General features: G+C 43.0%; 3 pseudogenes; 1 reads left to right on the top strand and 2 right to left on the bottom strand.

Annotated features, from left to right (window-relative positions):
* Positions 1–14104: 14104 nt before the first annotated feature.
* On the bottom strand, positions 14105–14223 carry LOC134967241 (5S ribosomal RNA; annotated as a pseudogene).
* A 1277-nt stretch (positions 14224–15500) lies between these two features.
* LOC134967240 (5S ribosomal RNA) lies at positions 15501–15619 on the top strand (annotated as a pseudogene).
* A 692-nt stretch (positions 15620–16311) lies between these two features.
* Positions 16312–16431, bottom strand: LOC134968251 (5S ribosomal RNA; annotated as a pseudogene).
* Positions 16432–22102: the final 5671 nt, after the last annotated feature.

Here is a 22102-nt window from a genome sequence, read left to right as displayed (position 1 = left end):
CACACAAACAGAACATGATTCCAGGAGTAGGAAGAGGCGGAGCCATGGGAGGAGGAGGCGGAGCCTCGGGAGGGGCAGGAGGAGGGACTTTAATGTAGAGTCAGACGAACAGAACAACCACAGTGCAGAGAGGAGGGGGGGGGGGGGGGGATGCACCAGACATGTCATGCACCAGACATGTCAGACTGTGACATGTCTGCAGTCTCAGCCAGTAAGCATGTGCAAACTGTGGCTGCAGCCGGAATTCAGTAAAATAAGGATGTTTTTTTCAGAGACATCCTTGTTACTGTGCTGGGAGACTCGGTGCCGCCCCCTCAGGTGCCGGTGCTCATAACCAGCTGCCTAAAGCTGCCTAATGGTAGCGCCAGCCGTGTTCACTCCATTGCTTTGCGTGATACTGCCCTCTCCTGACTGTCCTACCTCTCTGTCTCCTCTTATGATTCCACCTCTCTCACACTTCCCCTAACAGTAGGCGTTCCCCAAGGTTTTGTTCTTGGACCTCTCCTTTTCTTTCTCTATATATCCTCTTTAAATTAGCTCATTTACTCTTTTGACTTAAGTTCCAATATAACTTTAAATCTACCTTTCCTTCCCTGACTTCTCCCCTTCTCTCCTCACTCGTATCTCCAACTGTCTCGCTGCTATCTTTTCTTGAATATTCCAGCGCTTTCTTAAACTTAACATGTGCAAGACTAAGCTGATCATCTTCCCACCCTCCAGCATCACCTTGCCACCCCCAAATTTCACTATCTATTGATGGCACAACTATCTTCTCTAGCCCTCAAGCATGCTGTCTTGGAGTTATCCTTGATTTCTCCCTCTCCTTCAAATCAGCGGTTAAGTACATCTCACAGTTCTGTCATTTCCATCTCAAAAATATTTCCAGGATAAGACCCTTTCTCACCCTGGATGCTACTAAGACCTTTATCCACTCACTGGTCATCTCCATACTGAACTACTGTGATCTCCTTATATCTAGCCTCCCTGACAAACGCCTCTATCCATTCCAATCTATCCTGAATGCTGCTGCCCGGCTCATCTTCCTCTCCAAACGTACTACACCCACCTCCCTTTTCTTACAAGCCCTTCTCTGGCTCCCCTTCCAAATCCTATTCAGGTTTCTTACACTCACTTTCAAAGCTCTCAACCATTCCTTTCTCAATGACATATCTGACCTTATCTTTCTTTACACTTTCACCTGCCCTCTTCGATTCACAAATGCATGCCACCTCTCCTACCAACTGATTACTTCCTCCCATTCCTGCCTCCAAGATGTTGGCCGTGGTGTTCCTTAATTCTGGAATTCTCTACCTCTCTCTATCAGACTTTACACCTCTACAAAACTTTAAATAGGCTCTCAAGGCCAACTTCTTCATCTAACTCAGCCATCTTTCATCCTAACCCTCTGTAACATCTACTTAACTCTGTAACGTCTACTTCATTTTTGTCACCCCTGTCTGTATGCCCCTCCCCTACAGAATGTAAGCTCTCACAGGCAGAGCCCTTTGCCCTGGTGTGCTTTTTCCTGTCTTAGGCTATTTTCTACTCCATACTCACTGCAATGGCACCAACCCTCAGTTTCTCATTCTCACACCCACCCGCACTGCTCTCATGAGACCAGGACATTTATAATTTTCGCAAAATAATGTTAGTATAGTTTTTCTGCAAGTGTGTTTTTCTATTCTTTTCTCCTTACAGCATACTTCCACCCCAATGTGTGCTATTCCTGTAATATATACCTCCATTGATTGCAGACCCTGCCAGCAGCAACGTATGCAGTGCGCCCCACATGGCTGCCTCGGATGGTTCCTCCGTGGACAGGGTGTGCTTCATTCAGATCTTTCCATCCAGGGTATTGCATACTCCTACACATGTGTCAGTTTTCCCATACATGCATTTGGCCCTTGTATGGCTCATCTCCCACTGTGTAACCTTCGTAGTGTGCCCAACATGGCTGCCTTATCTGGTGTGCTTGTAGATGGGATGAAAATACATGGACCTGATAGTTTTGTTGGAACACTACTCTGAACTTTAGGATGCTGCAATCTCACTATTTTGTATCATCCCTTCTAGGGGTGGACTATTCCACCCTGGGTAATCCTATGCAGTGCGCCCAAGATGGCTGCCGCACCTAGTACCTTGTTAGGGTAGAATAAACAACCCTAAGAGGTTATTTCCCAAAATGCCTACACCAACCATGCATTATTCTTTCTGTGTGTTCAAGGTTTTTTTGTTTTATGTCTGTATCTTTTAAAGTATTACTTAAATCTTCTTTATTATGTGCATTGTTGATAATAATAATAATAATGACAGGAGAGGCAGTGGATGAAAGGGGTGGTCTTCAGTATGCCGGCTCTTGGGATCCCGGCACACAGTATACCGGCACCGGGATCCCGACAGCCGGCATACCGACACTTATTCTCCCTCGTGGGGGTCCACGACCCCCCTGGAGGGAGAATAAAATAGTGTGGCGCGCGCCACCGTGCCCATAGCGTGGCGAGCGCAGCGAGCCCGCAAGGGGTTTATTTGCGCTCGCCACACTGTCGGTAAGCCGGCGGTCGGGCTCCCGGCGCCGGTATGCTGGTCACCGGGAGCCCGACCGCCGGCATATCGTAGTGAACCCGATGAAAGGGAGAGGGTGACAGGGAAGGGCAGTGGATGATGAGAAGTAAGTGGCAGGGAGTGGGAGAGGCTGATGGAGAGAGGGAGAGTGTGACAGAGAAGAAGTGCGTGGCAGGGAAAAGTAAATGGTGACAGGAAGAGCGTGACAGGGAGAGGTATAGATTAACAGGGAGAGGTAGACAGTGACAGGGAAAAGGCACCCGGGAACAAGGAGAGGCAGAGGGTGATAGAGACAGGGTGTCAGGGTGTGGGTGACAGGTATAGGCAATGGGTGACAGGGAGAGGGTGACAGACAGTGGGTGATAAGTATATTGCATATATAGTAATTAATTTACCTGGGCCCAGAACTGCAGAGCAGGGGGTGCAGCTCCTAATTAAATAGTGATATCAAATACCTGGCTTTAGCGGCAAGGACAGCTTCAGATAGGAGGAGTGGGTTGGTTGGATGAAATAAGGAGTTTGGAGACCTCCGTCTCCATCCGGGCAGCATCCAGGAGCATTCATTCTATTTTACTAGGCCTTGCAGCGGGACCTGGTAAAATGCACTGGGGGCAGCTCATTGACTGGATCAGTGTTGCATACTGCTGGAAGACGGGTTCACATAAAGCCATCCTGAGATGCCATTATTGTTTTAATCAAATGTAATATTTATATTACTATTTGTTGATTACAAAGAAGCACCTTGTTAGTCACGCTGCCTTTATGTACAACAGTTTTTAGAACTGTGTTTCTGAGGCTGTTAGAAGAGCACCATTATGCGAGCTGTAACCATAAACAACCACATGAGGGCTCTCACACATTCACAGATTACAAAAGCAAACATGAGCTCAATGGGATCCGGTCTCGACAGCAACTAGGTCGACAACTATTGGTCAACAGTAACTAGGTCGGCAGGGTTTCAAGGTCGACAGGGTCTCTATGTCGACATGTTCTAGGTTGACAGGTCAAAAGGCGGACATGAGTTTTTTTTAAATGTTTTCTTTTTTTTTTACTTTTTCATACTTAACGATCTACATGGACTATGATTGGGAAAAGTAACATGTGCTGAGCGCAGCGGTAGCAGAGCGATGCATCTTGTCCAAAGCATAGTGAGCAATGCAAGGGGACACGGTGCACTAATTGGGGTTCCCGGCCACTGTACGGAGAAAACGACACAAACATTTTCATTAAAAACTCATGTTGACCTTTTGACCTGTCGACCTACACCATGTCGACCTAGAGACCCTGTCGACCTAGCATCCCTGTGGACCTAGTTACTGTCGACCAATAGTGGTCGACCCAAACATGGTTGACCTAGACATTGTCGACCCTATGAACCACAACCGGCCTCAATCTGTGCAAAGTTTCTTTTGTTTTTGCCAATAAGGGGGGTAATTCTGAGTTGATTGCAGCAGCAAATTTGTTAGCAGTTGGACAAAACCAAGGGCCGAATTCAAACCTCATCCGTGCTGTGCGTTTTCGCACAGCAGCAGATCAAGTCTGTACTGCGCATGCGACGGCGCCGCAGTGTGCAGGCGCATGCCAGACAACAGACAGCCATCCCAGCCCTGAGATCACCTCTGCCTGATTGACAGGCAGAGGCATTCGCTGGGTGAGAGGGGTCAGGCCGGCGGCACTTGGCCGCCGTTTAGGGTGCACGGTCTGGCCAATGCAGGCATGCCCACATCGTGTTGGGGGTGGGCCGCGGCAGCTCATTGACATCACACGCAGCCGCTGCGACCCTCACAGCGACGAGTAGCTCCCTGCGCTGGTAGGGAGCTACCCTTCAAGGGACAAAATGCTCTGTTCCTGGACTTTTCTCTCAATTTATGATTGCTGGCACCTGTGTTGAACAGGTTAATGGATAAGAAAGGTGTCTCAGCACAGGTGACTGCAATCATACATCAAGAGGGAAGTCCAGGAGCAGAGCATTGTGTCCCTCCTGGAGAGGGTCATTTTGGGAGGTATGCATCTAGGTATGCAGCTATCAGGTCTGAATTAGGCCCCAGATATAACCTTTGCAGAGAAAGTTAGATTTGGGTGAATTATTTTGTTTCTGTACAGGGTAAATACTGGCTGCTTTATTTTTACACTGCAATTTGGAATCCAGTTTGAACACACCCCACCCAAATCTAACTCTCGCTGCACATGTTATATCTGCCCCCCTGCAGTGCACATGGTTTTGCCCAACTGCTAACAAATTTGCTGCTGTGATCAACTCTGAATTAGGCCCAAGGTTCCTGATGAAGCTCTGTGCGCTGTGTAATGCGAAGTATGGATTTTCTATTTAATGAATGTGGACCTGGAAGCACAAGTCAGGGTTTCCTGTTTCAGTTGCAAGTGTGAACCTGTTGTGCAAAGAAGTTACAAGTAAACGATTCACATACATAAGGCATACCTCCCAACATGACCCTCTCCAGGAGGGACAGAATGCTCTGCTCCTGGACTTCCCTCTTAATTTATAATTACCATCACCTGTGGTGAAACACCTTTCTTATCCATTAACCTGTTCAACACAGGTGCTGGCAATCATAAATGAAGAGAAAAGTCCAGAAGCAGAGCATTTTGTCCCTCCTGGAGAGGGTCATGTTGGGAGGTATGCATAAGGACAAACAATATATCAATAAAAAGGCGTTCATACATACCTCCCAACATGACCCCCTCCAGGAGGGACACAATGCTCTGCTTCTGGACTTTTCTCTTAATTTATGATTGGCATCACCTGTGTTGAACAGGTTAATGGATAAGAAAGGTGTTTCAGCACAGGTGATGGCAATCATAAATTAAGAGAGAATTCCAGCGCAGAGCATTGTGTCCCTCCTGGAGAGAGTCATGTTGGAAGGTATGCTTATAGAATAATGGGGAAACCTGGAAAAATATGTTACCCTTTTCCACAGGTTATGAGGACAACATCCAGGGTTAGAAAAGTGAACCTGGGTCTAGAATAGATATGTTGTACGTGATATAATGGAAAAAATAGTTAACAACCCAGTGTCGGTTTGGGGCATTAAGGGCCCACCGAGGAATGTAATTTATTTAATTTTTATTTATTAACAGTTTATTATATAGTGCAGCAAATTCCGTTGCGCTTTACTACCAGACACAATGATAAGACAAAACTGGGTAATAACAAACAGTCAGAGGTAGGAAGGCCCTGCTCTCAAGCTTACTATCTATTTGGAAATAGCGCCTATCCTTCTGTATCAATGCCTATCTATTGCATAGTTGTCCACCAGATTGCAAAGGTTCTTGGTGGGCTGCATGCGGATCAGTACGAAATCCCGCTGGACGGGATCCCGGCAGTCGAAATACCGACACCAGATACCGACCAGCACAATCCCGACAGGGGTGGCGAGCGGAATGCAGCCCCTTGCGGGCTCGCTGCGCTCACCACGCTGCAGGCACGGTGCCTCGCTACACTCGGCACACTCATTTATTCTCCCTCTATGGGTGTCGTGGACACCCACAGAGGGAGAATATGTCGGGATTGTGCCGGTCGGGATTCCGGTGTCGGTATTTCGACCGCCAGGATTCCATCCGGTGGGATCTTGACTGCACCCCGCTGCATGATATCACAACACAGCAATGATGATCCAGGGTCAAGAGGAAGGGAAAGTGAAGAAAGAGAAAATATGTGGAGGATATGTGTGGACTGTACACTGGGGATACAGTGCATCCGGAAAGTATTCACAGCACTTCACTTTTTCCACATTTTGTTATGTTATAGCCTTATTCCAAAATGGAATAAATTAATTTTTCCCCTCAAAATTCTACACACAATACCCCATAATGACAACATGAAAAAGTTTTTTTTTAGATTTTTGCAAATTTATTAAAAATAAAATAAAAACTAAGAAATCACATGTACATAAGTATTCACAGCCTTTGCCATGAAGCTCAAAATTGAGCTCAGGTGCATCCTGTTTCCACTGATCATCCTTGAGTCCACCGGTGGTAAATTCAGTTGATTGACATGATTTGGAAAGGCACACACCTGTCTATATAAGGTCCCACACTTGACAGTGCATGTTTGAGCACAAACCAAGCATGAAGTCAAAGGAATTATCTGTAGACCTCAGAGACAGGATTGTATTGATGCACAAATCTGAGGAAGGGTACAGAAAAATATCTGCTGCTTTGAAGGTCCCAATGAGCACAGTGGCCTCCATTATCCATAAATGGAAGAAGTTTGGAACCACCAGGACTCTTCCTACAGCTGGCCAGCCGTCTAAACTGAGTGATCGGGGGAGAAGGGCCCTAGTCAGGGAGGTGACAAGAACCCAATGGTCACTCTGTCAAAGTTGCAGCATTCCTCTGTGGAGAGAGGAGAACCTTCTAGAAGGACAACCATCTCTGCAGCAATCCACCAATCAGGCCTGTATAGTAGAGTGGCCAGACGGAAGCCTCTCCTTAGTAAAAAGCATATGGAAGCCCGTCTGGAGTTTGCCAAAATGCACTTGAAGGACTCTCAGACCATGAGAAACAAAATTCTGTGGTCTGATCAGACAAAGGTTGAACTCTTTGGAGTGAATGCCAAGCGTCATGTTTGGAGGAAACCAGGCACCGCTCATCACCAGGCCAATACCATCCCTACAGTGAAGCATGGTGGTGGCAGCATCATGCTGTGGAGATGTTTTTCAGTGTCAGAAACTGGGAGACTAGTCAGGATAGAGGGAAAGATGAATGCAGCAATGTACAGAGGCATCCTGGATGAAAACCTGCTCCAGTGCGCTGTTGACGACGGTTCATCTTTCAGCAAGACAACGACGCTAAGCACACCGCCAAGATATCAAAGGAGTGGCTTCAGGACAATTCTGTGAATGTACTTGAGTGTCCTTGAGTGGCCCAGCCAGAGCCCAGACTTGAATCCGATTAAACATCTCTGGAGAGATCTGAAAATGGCTGTGCACTGATGCTTCCCATCCAATCTGATGGAGCTTGAGAGGTGCTGCAAAGAGGAATGGGCGAAACTGTCCGAAGATAGGTGTGCCAACCTTGTGACATCATATTCAAAAAGACATGAGGCTGTAATTGCTGCCAAAGATGCATCAGCAAAGTACTGAGCAAATTCTAAAATTCATTGCAAAGGCTGTGAATACTCATGTACATATGATTTCTTAGTTTTTCATTTTTAATAAATTTGCAAACATCTCAGAAAAAACAACTTTTTCACGTTATCATTATAGGGTATTGTGTGTAGAATTTTGAGAGAGAAAAAAATGAATTTATTCCATTTTGGAATAAGGCTGTAACATAACAAAATGTAGAAAAAGTTTTCGCATTAACCTGGAGAAATCTACAGCCATGTTGCTTTCTGGTAATTGTACATGTCCCCGGTGGGCTATGCCACTCTCATTACAATGGGCTCACTCACATATACCCTACCTGGGAATCTTTGTGCCGCGTAATCCATCGAATTTGTATAGACCTAATATAAGTCAAGCTATTAATATCTTAATTAGGGTTATTAAGGGTTGGGAACGTCTCCCCTTATCCTATTTGGGCAGGGCCAACTTGCTTAAAATGGTGGCTATCCCTCATCCATTATACCCACTACAATCCTTACCGGTACTATTAACAAAAACTGACATTGGCCACATCAATGCGTCAATTCGTAAGTTTATCTGGAGGGGGGGGGGGGGTCGCTCCCGTATAGCCTTGAGAAAACTTCAACAGACAAAATCTAATGCAGGTATTAACTTTCCAGACACTGGCTTACAATCATGCTGCATTATTAAGGCACTTACGTGACTGGCTTCACAATAGTTCTGTATATACCAACACCTCTCTAGAACAAGGTTTCTTACCTAACATGAACCTAATTCGCTTTTTGCACCAGCACAATCGAGAAATACCCGCTTTTGTGGACAACTAAATCTGGCATATCATAAGTCACTCAGCCGGTTTAAATCCATACCATTCTTTATACCTGCCCTTGATTGGGAATCCCAACTTTCTTGACGGCATGGCTGCTCACCCCTTTACTGTGTGGAGATTGGCGGGGATTACTAGTATTAGGTATTTAGTTAATATGGATGATAAACGACTTTCGACCTTTATGGAGGTTTCCTCAAATTTCACTATGGTTAGCCCATACCCCTTAGCTTTCTTACAAGCATGATTTTATGTATCGCATGTAATAGGGCATTTTTCGCAATTGGACGGGACTGGAGCACTGGAACGACTCTTAACATATCCAGTACCTACGTCTAAAGCCATTTCAATCCACTACACTTTTTAAGGAAAAGTATAGACCATAGTAAAATAAATACAGGTATGTCCAGTTGGTTGACCCACTTTCCTGCTCTGTCCGTACCTGCTCTGGAAAAGGCCCTGTTGTATTCTCGAAAAGTGTTACCAGCCAGTATGTACCTAGAACATATTTAAATATTTACCATAATACTTACCTTTCCCCACTTCGGCGCTTTCACATGGGGTCCTCAGAAACTCACTCCTGTCCAAAATGTAATCAGAATGATGCAGACACTTACCACTGCCTTTGGGCTTGCCCCATTATCCAATATTTTTGGCACCTAGTCCGCCGATACGCGGAGCCAAATTAATAACCTTTGTACCATTCACTCCTGAATGGGCAATTTGAGGAGTCTTTGACCCAAACCAACACATGACTCCAGAGAGTAGGAAATTGCTACTGGCCCTGAGTGCGGCTGGCAGGAAAATGATCCTTCAGGGATGCATTGACAGTGCATCCCCACAGTAACCTTTATTTTTGACAAAATGTAATTTCCTATTCAAAATGGATTGGGTGGAAGCAATAGTAGAAAAGGAAAAACAAGTGGAACACTTTTTCACATTGTGGCAGTCATATATAAATACCCTCCCTCTTGTCACCAGACATCAGATCCACCATAGCCTTAAAAATACTACTTGGTATCTTACACAATTGGCAATACAAGACCCACCCATTTTGCTTAGTTGATAAGGGGAATTACTTTAGCGTCTCCCTTCCGGATCATATATTAAGGGGTGACATGGCGACTGCCATAATGTCTTTTATCTGTTAAATACCAATACTTATTTTGGATATACTGTACTACTGGTTCTACTACAGGTTACCACTATTTGATTGTAATACTTACATTGTGTATTTCCTCGCAAATGCTCTATACTATGACTTTACTGCGATGTACAGATGATGTAATATGTATTTGACTCATGATGTCTAAATAAAAGTTTTTTTTTAAAAATGTGGAAAAAGTGAAGTGCTATTAATACTTTCCGGATGCACTGTATAATTATTGGATAGGAAAGCTTATGAAGATAATGTGACTGGTTCTGGAATTTGATAAGCTTGTCTGAATAGGTGAGTTTTCAGGGAACGCTTGAAGGTTTGGAGACCAAGGAGAGTTTTATTGTACGTGGTAAGGCATTCCACAGAGTGGGTGCAACCCAAAGAAAGTCCTGCAATCGTGCATGGGAGCAAGTAATGAGTGTGGATGAGAGACACAGATCTTGTGAAGAGTGAAGGGGACAGGTTGGGAGATATTTTGAGATAAGAGAAGAGATGTATGTAGGTGTTGTATGGTTCATAGCTTTGTGTGTGAATAAAAGTATTTTATACTGAATACGGTAGAATACAGGTAACCAATAGAGGGACTGACATAGTGGGTCTGCAGACAATGAACGTCTAGCGAGGAAGATTAGTCTCGCAGCTGCATTCAGAATCGATTGTAATGGTGAGAGTCCAGTAAGAAGATTATTGCAATAATCAATGCAGGAGATAATGAGAGCATGGATTAGAGCAGTGATGGCTAACCTTGACACTCCAGCTGTTGTTGAACTACACATCCCAGCATGCCCTGCATCAGTTTTAGCATGGCCAAATAGCAAAACTGATGCAGGGCATGCTGGGATGTGTAGTTTAACAACAGCTGGAGTGTCAAGGTTAGCCATCACTGGATTAGAGTTTTAGCAGTGTCTTGTGTAAGATATGATCGTATATTGGATTTTTTTTTTTAGATGCATGAAACATGATTTTGAGATGACACCTAGGCAGCGAGCTTGTGGTGTAGGGTTGATTGTAGAGTTCTCAACAATGCTAGAAATATCAGGTTGATAACTGCTATTGGGTTGGTACCAGCGGTCTCACAATACCGACGCCGGTATCTTCCCCCCCCCTTAATAATGCTGACGAGCAGGGAATATTCCCACTCGTGGGTGTCCACCACACTGAAAGAGTGGGAATAGAACCTGTGGCGAGCCTGCAATCAATTACTTTTTCCTGATTGTATAAATAATAGCTGGCTCAACAAAACTGTTACGATTTAGAGATTGACTGGCCTTATTTGTTTGTCCTCTACAGTTTACCTATACAATATATTTTATCTTTTGTATTTTACTACTTAAAATTGGGTAATCTTTACCTTTCTATATTCTGTAGCAAATGTTATATGTATTTACTGGTTACCTGAATCAATAAAAATAATTCTCCAAAGCACAAAACAAAAAAAACAAAAAAAAACATTTTATCAAATTATCATCAGGTTATGTTTATAAGGTGTTTATGAATCTTAAATGCATTCTGTGTTTAACGTTAGGTATCATCCCCAAGATATCTCATTATGTTATGCAAATCTTCCAATATACAGATAAATCCGATATCCAAAATACTTTCGGTCGCAAGCATTTTGGATATGGGAAAGTCAACCTGTGTTCCCATCAGCTTCTTCATAAGAAATCCACTAATACTGAAAATGAACCCCTCCTTACCCCCTTATCTTAATTAAGCCCATCATAATATTCATCAAATCCACTCTTCATCAGTCATTAACCGTCTTACAAGCATTAATCGTATCAATACAGCTTCCTAATCAACTATCCCATCTCATCAATTAGTCCCCAACATTATAATTAACCTCCTTATAATATTTATCTGCCTTGTCATGCCCCCATCCATAATTAACTCTAGCAAATAATCATTAACTCCTTCAGCTTCATCATAGCAACTCCTTCAGCATCATCAACCAATTTATAATCATTAGCTACTTCTAACTAAGTACTACCCTGTATTGTAGTTCACCCACCCTGCTGCTCCCAGAAAAGTCCATTTAGCATCTGCAGAGAAATGTCTGAGATATATATGACTCTGAATTGTGAGTACGTTCACCAAGATGCGTATGTAGCCTGCAACTCATGAGCAGTATACAAAAAACTGTTAGATGCAGAAGCTTTTAGACTTTCGTGTGACTCAGAATCAGGCTTGTTTCTTTCTTGTTAGTTATTCACAATTGTACACTGTCTGTTGCACTTCCAAAATATGATTTACATTGCTGAAAACCTTTTTACCAGAGTTTTCTGAGAAGTGGTGTATGTGTAATGTGCTATGGTGCGTTCTCACCTGCTAGTTAAATGTAGGTACCTCTAACAAAGTCTTTGCCTTGGATCTTCTGAGGGCTAATGTCTGGGTCTACGAATACAACGGGGAGATTTGTGGAACCACCTGCCCACCCAACCAATACAATGAGATTTGATCAAACACATTGGTTACAGAAGCCACCTTGGCACATTTACTAAAAGGTAGAATAACTAAGGCTTTTGGGCGGAGGGGTTATATATAAAAAAACAATTGCATAAAGAAAATAAGATAGGTACCAACATTCTTTTGTGTCTTAGGATGGGAGCTGTCTCAGCATGTCCATTCTCACATATTTTGCCCATGAAAGAGGAGAAATTATCTCTCATCTCTGGTTTTGGGTTGGGTATGCGTGACCAGCGGTCAGGAGAGCGCGAGCGCACGAGTGGGAATAGTCCCTGTTAGTCGGCATACCGACTGTCAGGATTCTCAGGGGGCGGGATATAGGGGGGGTGTTGTGACCAGAGGTCACATAACTACATCCCCAGTTTTCCTTTGAATGCTTAAGTGAAGAGAAGCATGAAAGGGGGGGGGGGGGGGTTTGGGTTTGGGAATGCCGCACAGGATCAAAAAGAGAGATTATGATGAAAACAATAAATGAAATATTCGCTCCGAGGAAAACTGACAAATTAGACGATAGTCTAAGATAAATCACCTTCTACCATCAGAATAAATATCTATGGGCAGAAAAAATGGTGATTGTCAGCGGTGCTCCCAAAGGTCCAACCGTATTTGAAATTAAAGAGAGAAGAAAAAAATGACCTTGGTTGGGAGCACTCATTCCCAGAGAGTTACTTGCAGATATGATGTCTGTGTGAATGATAATGTGATAATGAAGTAATTAAAACATAACTTTTAATAGTTTATATGTAATAAAAGGCTAGGTACACTAATTAAAATTACTAAGAAAAAATAATAAATAAAAATACCACAAGATACCCAATTTAATGATGAGATGGCTTTAAACTTTCTAAGCCATATATAAAGTTAACAGAAATTTGGTTTGGTTCCGCACAGGAAAAATGTGGTAATGATGAACATAGATTAATACACAGATTGTAGAAAACTGTTCAGGGAATGACCAACGATACTAAGTTTAAATTTAAAGATTCTTAATGAAGACATCTAAATAATTATTTGAGTTGGTGGTGCTCCCAGAGTCAGTAATGGTTAAGCAAAGAGAAGAAAAAAGAAAGACTCTGTGTTGGGGCACGCTTAGAAATTTGAAATAAGTTTATTAAAACTTAACATTTAATTAATAACGAATAAAAGTAATGAGGAGTTTGATACAAAAAAATTGTTCAAGAACACAAAGTAAACATATATATTGACAGAAATCAGGATAAGCCTGATACAAAATTATGGGCACCTGTGGTGAAAAATATACTGAAAAACATAAAAAATTACAAAAAATTAATATTATTAAGGTGCCTGAGTTAAACAAAATTCAAAATTGGAGTAGAGGTAAATGATATGTACATATAATCACCGCAGTGATATTTGTAGGTAAGCACCTAGTCTAAAACCTCATGAGAATAGATGAGAGGCACAAAGGTTCATAATTGAAATGTCAAATGACTGAGGGTAATCACCTGGTAGAGATTCTGTTTGCTAAAAGGCTAGATCCTTATAGATAACAAAGCATTTAAGATAAAAGTATGATTATTAAAGATACAAAAGAGCATTGATAAATAAGCCTAAAGGCAAAGCCAATTGTAGATAAATAGAAGGTTTACGGGAAAGTTGGATAAGGAATAGGTAAGTTTCAGAAGTTGCTCTAAAGCCCAGTACTCACGGGCCGATCAAGGAGAGATGCGTGCTGAGCGAACCGCTCAGCACACATCTCTCCTGCCGCTCAGCACAGCGCGATCTGTGCTGAGCGTGCGGGGGGAGACGGGGGAGCCGCTCACTTCACCCAGCGGGTGAAGTGAGCGACCCGCTAGATTGGCCTGCATGCAGGCCAATCTAGCAGCGGCGATAGCGATGTGCGGGGCCGCGCATCGCTATCGCCGAGGGGGCTACACACGGAGCGATCCTGCCGATATTCTAAGCAATCTAGTCAGATTGCTTAGAATATCGCTCCGTGAGTACCCCCCTTAACACTTCTGCTGTTTGTGATCAGAGGTCACAATCTTACTGCACTTGATATTCCCAAGAGGTCACCCTACTAGGTACTGATCAGGCTTATCAGCGCTTAGCTTCCAAGGTCGGATGAGATTGGGCGTTGCTGCTGAAATATGGCAGTAATAAACACTAGGACACAAACGAGAGAGTGTAATGAGTAGTGAGCAACAAGGTACTTTTGCTGTCCAGTTTCTAGCGCAGATTCTCTGTTGCTGTGAGCATTGCAGAGAGTGGTCTCGCATCTGGATGAGAGGGTACTAAAAATAGAAGTGAGATATGCTCAGAATAGGGAGGAAACCCTGCCTTCTGCTGTCCACTGTCTTATATAGATATATAGCGGACAGTGGATGAGAGAGGTGGGTTAGGCTTACCTATTGAAAAAAAGGGTGGTGGGAAAATTAGAAGAAGGAGAAGAAATGGTAATGTGGTGAGATCACAAATTAACAAAAAATTAAGTAAATTATGAAATAAAACAATCATGAAATCAACGATTAATTGGAAAAAGGAAAGTAAACACAGGCTGCATGGTAAAGGCTTACCAAAATGGGTATAAGACCCTGTTTATGCAGAAAGGATTCTGCAAAAAAGTATTACATTTAAAAGGAAATACCAGAAAATGGTTTAGAACAATAATTAAGGATCAAAAATAGCAAACATGGAAAAAAACAATATTGATTATATATCAGTATCAGTTAAATAACTGGAGTCCAGTGAACAAGCCACCCTGGTGAAACGGTCCGTCTGTGCTCAGTGATGCTGAACTCTTTCTAGCTCAGATCACTTTTTGGGACTCCCTGGTATTGTATGTGCCCATTTGGACTCCAGTTATTTAACTGATACTGATATATAATCAATATTGTGTTTTTTTCCATGTTTGCTATTTTTGATCCTTAATTATTGTTCTAAACCATTTTCTGGTATTTCCTTTTAAATGTAATACTTTTTTGCAGAATCCTTTCTGCATAAACAGGGTCTTATACCCATTTTGGTAAGCCTTTACCATGCAGCCTGTGTTTACTTTCCTTTTTCCAATTAATCGTTGATTTCATGATTGTTTTATTTCATAATTTACTTAATTTTTTGTTAATTTGTGATCTCACCACATTACCATTTCTTCTCCTTCTTCTAATTTTCCCACCACCCTTTTTTTCAATAGGTAAGCCTAACCCACCTCTCTCATCCACTGTCCGCTATATATCTATATAAGACAGTGGACAGCAGAAGGCAGGGTTTCCTCCCTATTCTGAGCATATCTCACTTCTATTTTTAGTACCCTCTCATCCAGATGCGAGACCACTCTCTGCAATGCTCACAGCAACAGAGAATCTGCGCTAGAAACTGGACAGCAGAAGTACCTTGTTGCTCACTACTCATTACACTCTCTCATTTGTGTCCTAGTGTTTATTACTGCCATATTTCAGCAGCAACGCCCAATCTCATCCGACCTTGGAAGCTAAGCGCTGATAAGCCTGATCAGTACCTAGTAGGGTGACCTCTTGGGAATATCAAGTGCAGTAAGATTGTGACCTCTGATCACAAACAGCAGAAGTGTTAGAGCAACTTCTGAAACTTACCTATTCCTTATCCAACTTTCCCGCAAACCTTCTATTTATCTACAATTGGCTTTGCCTTTAGGCTTATTTATCAATGCTCTTTTGTATCTTTAATAATCATACTTTTATCTTAAATGCTTTGTTATCTATAAGGATCTAGCCTTTTAGCAAACAGAATCTCTACCAGGTGATTACCCTCAGTCATTTGACATTTCAATTATGAACCTTTGTGCCTCTCATCTATTCTCATGAGGTTTTAGACTAGGTGCTTACCTACAATTATCACTGCGGTGATTATATGTACATATCATTTACCTCTACTCCAATTTTGAATTTTGTTTAACTCAGGCACCTTAATAATATTAATTTTTTGTAATTTTTTATGTTTTTCAGTATATTTTTCACCACAGGTGCCCATAATTTTGTATCAGGCTTATCCTGATTTCTGTCAATATATATGTTTACTTTGTGTTCTTGAACAATTTTTTTGTATCAAACTCCTCATTACTTTTATTCGTTATTAATTAAATGTTAAGCCATATATAAAGTAAGATCTGCGAATATATTTGATGGATTATTACTGTGATAATTCAGTATCTAGCAAGCAAATGGCCATCGCTCCGTGGGTTCAAATGCAATCACCAATTAAATGCCACTGTAGACCTACAACACCTGGTATTCCTAAGTGGTCTCCCACTAAAGTACTAACCAGGCCCAACACTGTATTGCCTCCAAGATCAAAACGGGGTTGAGCATACCCAGTGTGGTATGGTAGTAGGTAACGTGTGGAAAAGGGCAGTGAGTGTAGCTTTTATATATGGGATGTGTGTTGTTGTGCCTATTTAGCCACATGCATTTCTCCTTATTAGATAATTTTGTTGACCGTCATTGCACCAGTTTAGCGACCCAAACACATGGGTATGCAGAGGTTAAATCATATGGTCAACAAAGGTTGATAACATGAGCCTTTGTTATTCCTGTTCGTGGCGTGAGGCAGAGCAAAAAGAATAGCCTATTATAATTTAAGGCATGTATAAAGAGCAAACACAAAATTCAAATGAACCAAGTGTCTGTTATTGCAGATTGAATCTGCCCGTCAGGAAAACATTATTGAATGATATTTTCTGATACACCAATATTAATAAAGAATCATCCATGCTTAATTGTTGGGTATGATACTTAATTTGTATCGAAGATGGAAAGATTGGCTAAAAAATGGCACACAAATAAATAAATGTGCTTCAAGGAGATATATATTTTTGCTGCAATTAGTTAGACAATGCAACCAAGAACACTCACATACCAGCAGCTGATATAACAGAATACAATTGTTGCCATGGATTTGACATAATCTGATACTTAGAAGCCAAAGATAATTTTTGAAGAAGAAAAAACACACATCGTTACAACTACCTCTTACTGCACTGTGTTATAAATATATACTTAACTTACATCTGTTAAGCATACAAAACAGCCTAAATAATTTGCAGGCAAAAAATTGATGACTAAATGCCACAGATAATAGTGCAGAACAAATTGCTGCTAATTTACGTGTATAAAACATGAAAAGCAGCTTAGGTGATTATCAAACAAAAAATTAGCAGCTAAATACCACGGGTGGCGGTGTGAATGGAAATACACAACACCTACAGTTGATAATTCTAGGCATATACTTGCTCCTCAAAACCAACGAGACAACATTTGCCCAAATGAGCGTTTGACTTTGCAGTAATGATGGGGACAGTGAGCAGGGGTGAAGGGGGAGAAAGGATACTTATTTGGCTGTGCACCTCCCCGTCCCATCAATTGGCGCCGAGCCGCCTAAGTTCGTGCGGTATGCAGACTGGCCGTCTCGCCCGATCTCCTGTCCACCGTCGCTGGTCTGAAACCGGTCACGTGAGAGCACTCTCCGTGACCCACACACACGTACCCAACGTACGTTTCGCAGTCAGCTTGTTCACGGGTAGCGTGAGCATTGTGGCACTAGTAACAGCAATATATTGAGGAATACCACCAATAGCGGCTGTAGTAGCTAAATTAGCACAGCGGAATCATATGTTTGATAATGCCGTGCATGACGCCAGGGAAACCTGGGCTTAATGAAGAGACCCATATGTTCTGGTTAATTAAATTGGAGCTAACAGCTTACAGCTTAAACATAATGAGAATATGCCGTTTACAAGGAGCAAAAACATGCTTGGAAGGGAATAGGTCTAAGAGAAGCATTTAAGTACTTGCTCTCTGTTGTTAGGTAGACATTGAATGTGTGTCTTAAAGGGTAGAGGTGCAACGAGCTGTTGGCATCATCTTTGACTAGTCTGTTCTCCATTATTCCCAAGAATATTTTGTCTTCTATGGACATTACCACCTGGTCATCCTTCTTTGTTCTTTGGAAGACTGTGTACCCCAGATGACCTTGGTAGTTGTCACAAATGTAACCATTAGTAGAATCTATGACAGCATAGTGTGGTAATTCCTTTATGACGAAGTCATTGTGACATGGCTGGAATAGAGAAGGATGTCTGTTTTCTAAAGTACAGGTAAGAATGCTGTTGACAGAAGCTGGTTTGTGTACATCTTCAAGACATACGTCCCTATTATAACTAGAGATGAGCAGGTTCGGTTCGTCGAGATCCGAACCTCCCTGAACTTCACGTGGTTTATACGGGTCCGAGGCAGCCTCGGTTCTTCCCGCCTAACACGCAAAACCCGAAAGGGGGAAAACATCATCATCCCGCTGTCGGATTCTAGCGAGATTCGGATTCCATATAAAGAGCCGCGCGTCGCCGCCATTTTCACTCGTGCATTGTCGATTGAGTGGAGAGGACATGGCTACGTTCTCTGCCTGAAAATCTCAATATCTGTGCTCAGTGTGCTGCATTGTGGTGACCACCAGTACTATATAGTAGTACAGTACAGTAGGACATTGCTGTATCTTGCAGCTCCGTGTCAGACTCAGTTCAAGTACCCTGATCAGTGCTCAATATCTGTGCTGCATTGTGGTGACCAGTATATAGTAGTACAGTGCTGCATTGTGGTGAACACCAGTATATAGTAGTACAGTACAGTAGTCCACTGCTGTATCTTCCAGCTCCATGTCAGACTCAGTTCTATTCTCCTGATCAGTGCTCAATATCTGTGCTGCATTGTGGTGACCAGTATATAGTAGTACAGTGCTGCATTGTGGTGACCACCAGTATATAGTAGTACAGTACAGTAGTCCACTGCTGTATTTTGTAGCTCCATGTCAGACTCAGTCCTATTCTCCTGATCAGTGCTCAATATCTGTGCTGCATTGTGGTGACCAGTATGTAGTAGTACAGTGCTGCATTGTGGTGACCACCAGTATGTAGTAGTACAGTACAGTACAGTAGTCCACTGCTGTATCTTGCAGCTCCATGTCAGACTCAGTTCTATTCTCCTTATCAGTGCTCAATATCTGTGCTGCATTGTGGTGACCAGTATATAGTAGTACAGTGCTGCATTGTGGTGACCACCAGTATATAGTAGTACAGTACAGTAGTCCACTGCTGTTTCTTGCAGCTCCGTGTCAGACTCAGTTCTATTCTCCTGATCAGTGCTCAATATCTGTGCTGCATTGTGGTGACCAGTATATAGTAGTACAGTGCTGCATTGTGGTGACCACCAGTATATAGTAGCACAGTACAGTAGTCCACTGCTGTATCTTGCAGATCCGTGTCAGACTCAGTTCTATTCTCCTGATCAGTGCTCAATGTCTGTGCTGCATTGTGGTGACCAGTACATAGTAGTACAGTGCTGCATTGTGGTGACCACCAGTATATAGTAGTACAGTACAGTAGTCCACTGCTGTATCTTGTAGCTCCGTGTTAGACTCAGTTCTATTCTCCTGATCAGTGCTCAATATCTGCGCTGCATTGTGGTGACCAGTATATAGTAGTACAGTGCTGCATTGTGGTGACACCAGTATATAGTAGTACAGTACAGTAGTCCATTGCTGTATCTTGCAGCTCTGTGTCACTTCTATTCTCCTGAAAAGTGCTTAATATCTGTGCTCAGTGTCAGTGCTGCATTGTGGTGACTAAAAGTCCAGTGTCTTGTGCTGCATCTTGCTGCTGTAGGGTGCTGTGGTAGTGTCCTGTCACTGTGCATAGGTCATCATCATTCTAGTCACAATGGTATCTGGTATCTATCTTGAGATATCTAATTCCAGACATTACTGCCATCTAATTCCATATATTTAACTGGCATATAATTCCACACATTAAAAAATGGAGAACAAAAATGTGGAGTGTAAAATAGGGAAATATCAAGATCCACTTCCACCTAGTGCTGAAGCTGCTGCCACTAGTCATGGCAGAGACGATGAAATGCCATCAACGTCGTCTGCCAAGGCCGATGCCCAATGTCATAGTAGAGAGCATGTAATATCCAATAAACAAAAGTTCAGTAAAATGCCCCAAAAATCTAAATTAAAAGCGTCTGAGAAGAAGCGTAAACTTGCCAATATGCCATTTACAAAATGGAGTGGCAAGGAACGGCTAAGGCCCTCTCCTATGTTCCTCATGACTAGTGGGTCAGCTTCACATGAGGATGGAAGCACTCATCCTCCCGCTAGAAAAATGAAAAGAGTTAAGCGGGCAAAAAGCACAGCAAAGAACTGTGCGTTCTTCTAAATCACAAATCCCCAAGGAGAGTCCAATTGTGTAGGTTGCGATGCCTGACCTTCCCAACACTGGACGGGAAGAGGTGGCTCCTTCCACCATTTGCACGCCCCCTGCAAGTGCTGGAAAGAGCACCCACAGTACAGTTCCTGATATTCAAATTGAAGAGGTCACTGTTGAAGTACACCAGGATGAGGATATGGGTGTTGCTAGCGCTGAGGGGGAAATTGACCAGAAGGATTCTGATGGAGAGGTGGTTTGTTTAAGTCAGGCACCCAGGAAGACACCTGTTGTCCATGGGATGAATAAGGCCATTGACATGCCTGGTCAAAATACCAAAAAAAAATTCACCTCTTCGGTGTGGAATTATTTCAACAGAAATGCGGACAACTGGTGTCAAGCCGTGTGTTGCCTTTGTCAAGCTGTAATAAGTAGGGGTAAGGACGTTAACCACCTAGGAACATCCTCCCTTATACGTCACCTTGAGCGCATTCATCAGAAGTCATTGACAAGTTCAAAAACTTTGGGTGACAGCGGAAGCAGTCCACTGACAACTAAATCCCTTCTTCCTCTTGTACCCAAGCTCCTGCAAACCACACCACCAACTCCCTCAGTGTCAATTTCCTCCTTAGACAGGAACGCCAATAGTCCTGCAGGCCATGTCACTGGCAAATCTGACGAGTCCTCTCCTGACTGGGATTCCTCCGATTGATCCTTGAGTGTAACGCCTACTGCGCTGCTGTTGTTGCTGCTGGGAATCGATCATCACCCCAGAGGGGAAGTCGGAAGACCACTTGTACTACTTCCAGTAAGCAATTGACTGTCCAACAGTCCTTTGCGAGGAAGATGAAATATCACAGCAGTCATCCTGTTGCAAAGCGGATAACTCAGGCCTTGATAGCTGTGTTGGTGTTAGACGTGCGTCCGGTATCCGCCGTTAGTTCACAGGAACTTAGAGAATTTCTTGAGGTAGTGTGTCCCCGGTACCAAATACCATCTAGGTTCCACTTCTCTAGGCAGGCGATACCGAGAATGTACACAGACTTCAGAAAAAGAGTCACCAGTGTTCTAAAAAATGCAGTTGTACCCAATGTCCACTTAACCACGGACATGTGGACAAGTGGAGCAGGGCAGACTAAGGACTATATGACTGTGACAGCCCACTGGGTAGATGTATTGCCTCCAGCAGCAACAACAGCAGCGGCGGCACCAGTAGTAGCATCTCGCACACGCCAACTCGTTCCTAGGCAGGTTACGCTTTGTATCACCGCTTTCCATAAGAGGCACACAGCTAAAAACCTCTTACGGAAACTGAGTGACCACCAGTATGTAGTAGTACAGTACAGTACAGTAGTCCACTACTGTATCTTGCAGCTCCATGTCAGACTCAGTTCTATTCTCCCTATCAGTGCTCAATATCTGTGCTGCATTGTGGTGACCAGTATATAGTAGTACAGTGCTGCATTGTGGTGACCACCAGTATATAGTAGTACAGTACAGTACAGTAGACTGTGTACCCCAGATGACCTTGGTAGTTGTCACAAATGTAACCATTAGTAGAATCTATGACAGCATAGTGTGGTAATTCCTTTATGACGAAGTGATTGTGACATGGCTGGAATAGAGAAGGATGTCTGTTTTCTAAAGTACAGGTAAGAATGCTGTTGACAGAAGCTGGTTTGTGTACATCTTCAAGACATACGTCCCTATTATAACTAGAGATGAGCGAGTTCGGTTCGTCGAGATCCGAACCTCCCTGAACTTCACGTGGTTTATACGGGTCCGAGGCAGCCTCGGTTCTTCCCGCC

The sequence above is a fragment of the Pseudophryne corroboree genome, chromosome 10, assembly GCF_028390025.1.
Source record: "Pseudophryne corroboree isolate aPseCor3 chromosome 10, aPseCor3.hap2, whole genome shotgun sequence".
Classification (NCBI taxonomy): domain Eukaryota; kingdom Metazoa; phylum Chordata; class Amphibia; order Anura; family Myobatrachidae; genus Pseudophryne; species Pseudophryne corroboree.
The sequence above is the reverse complement of the archived record's forward strand: the minus strand, read 5'-3'. Positions and strand labels throughout refer to the sequence as shown.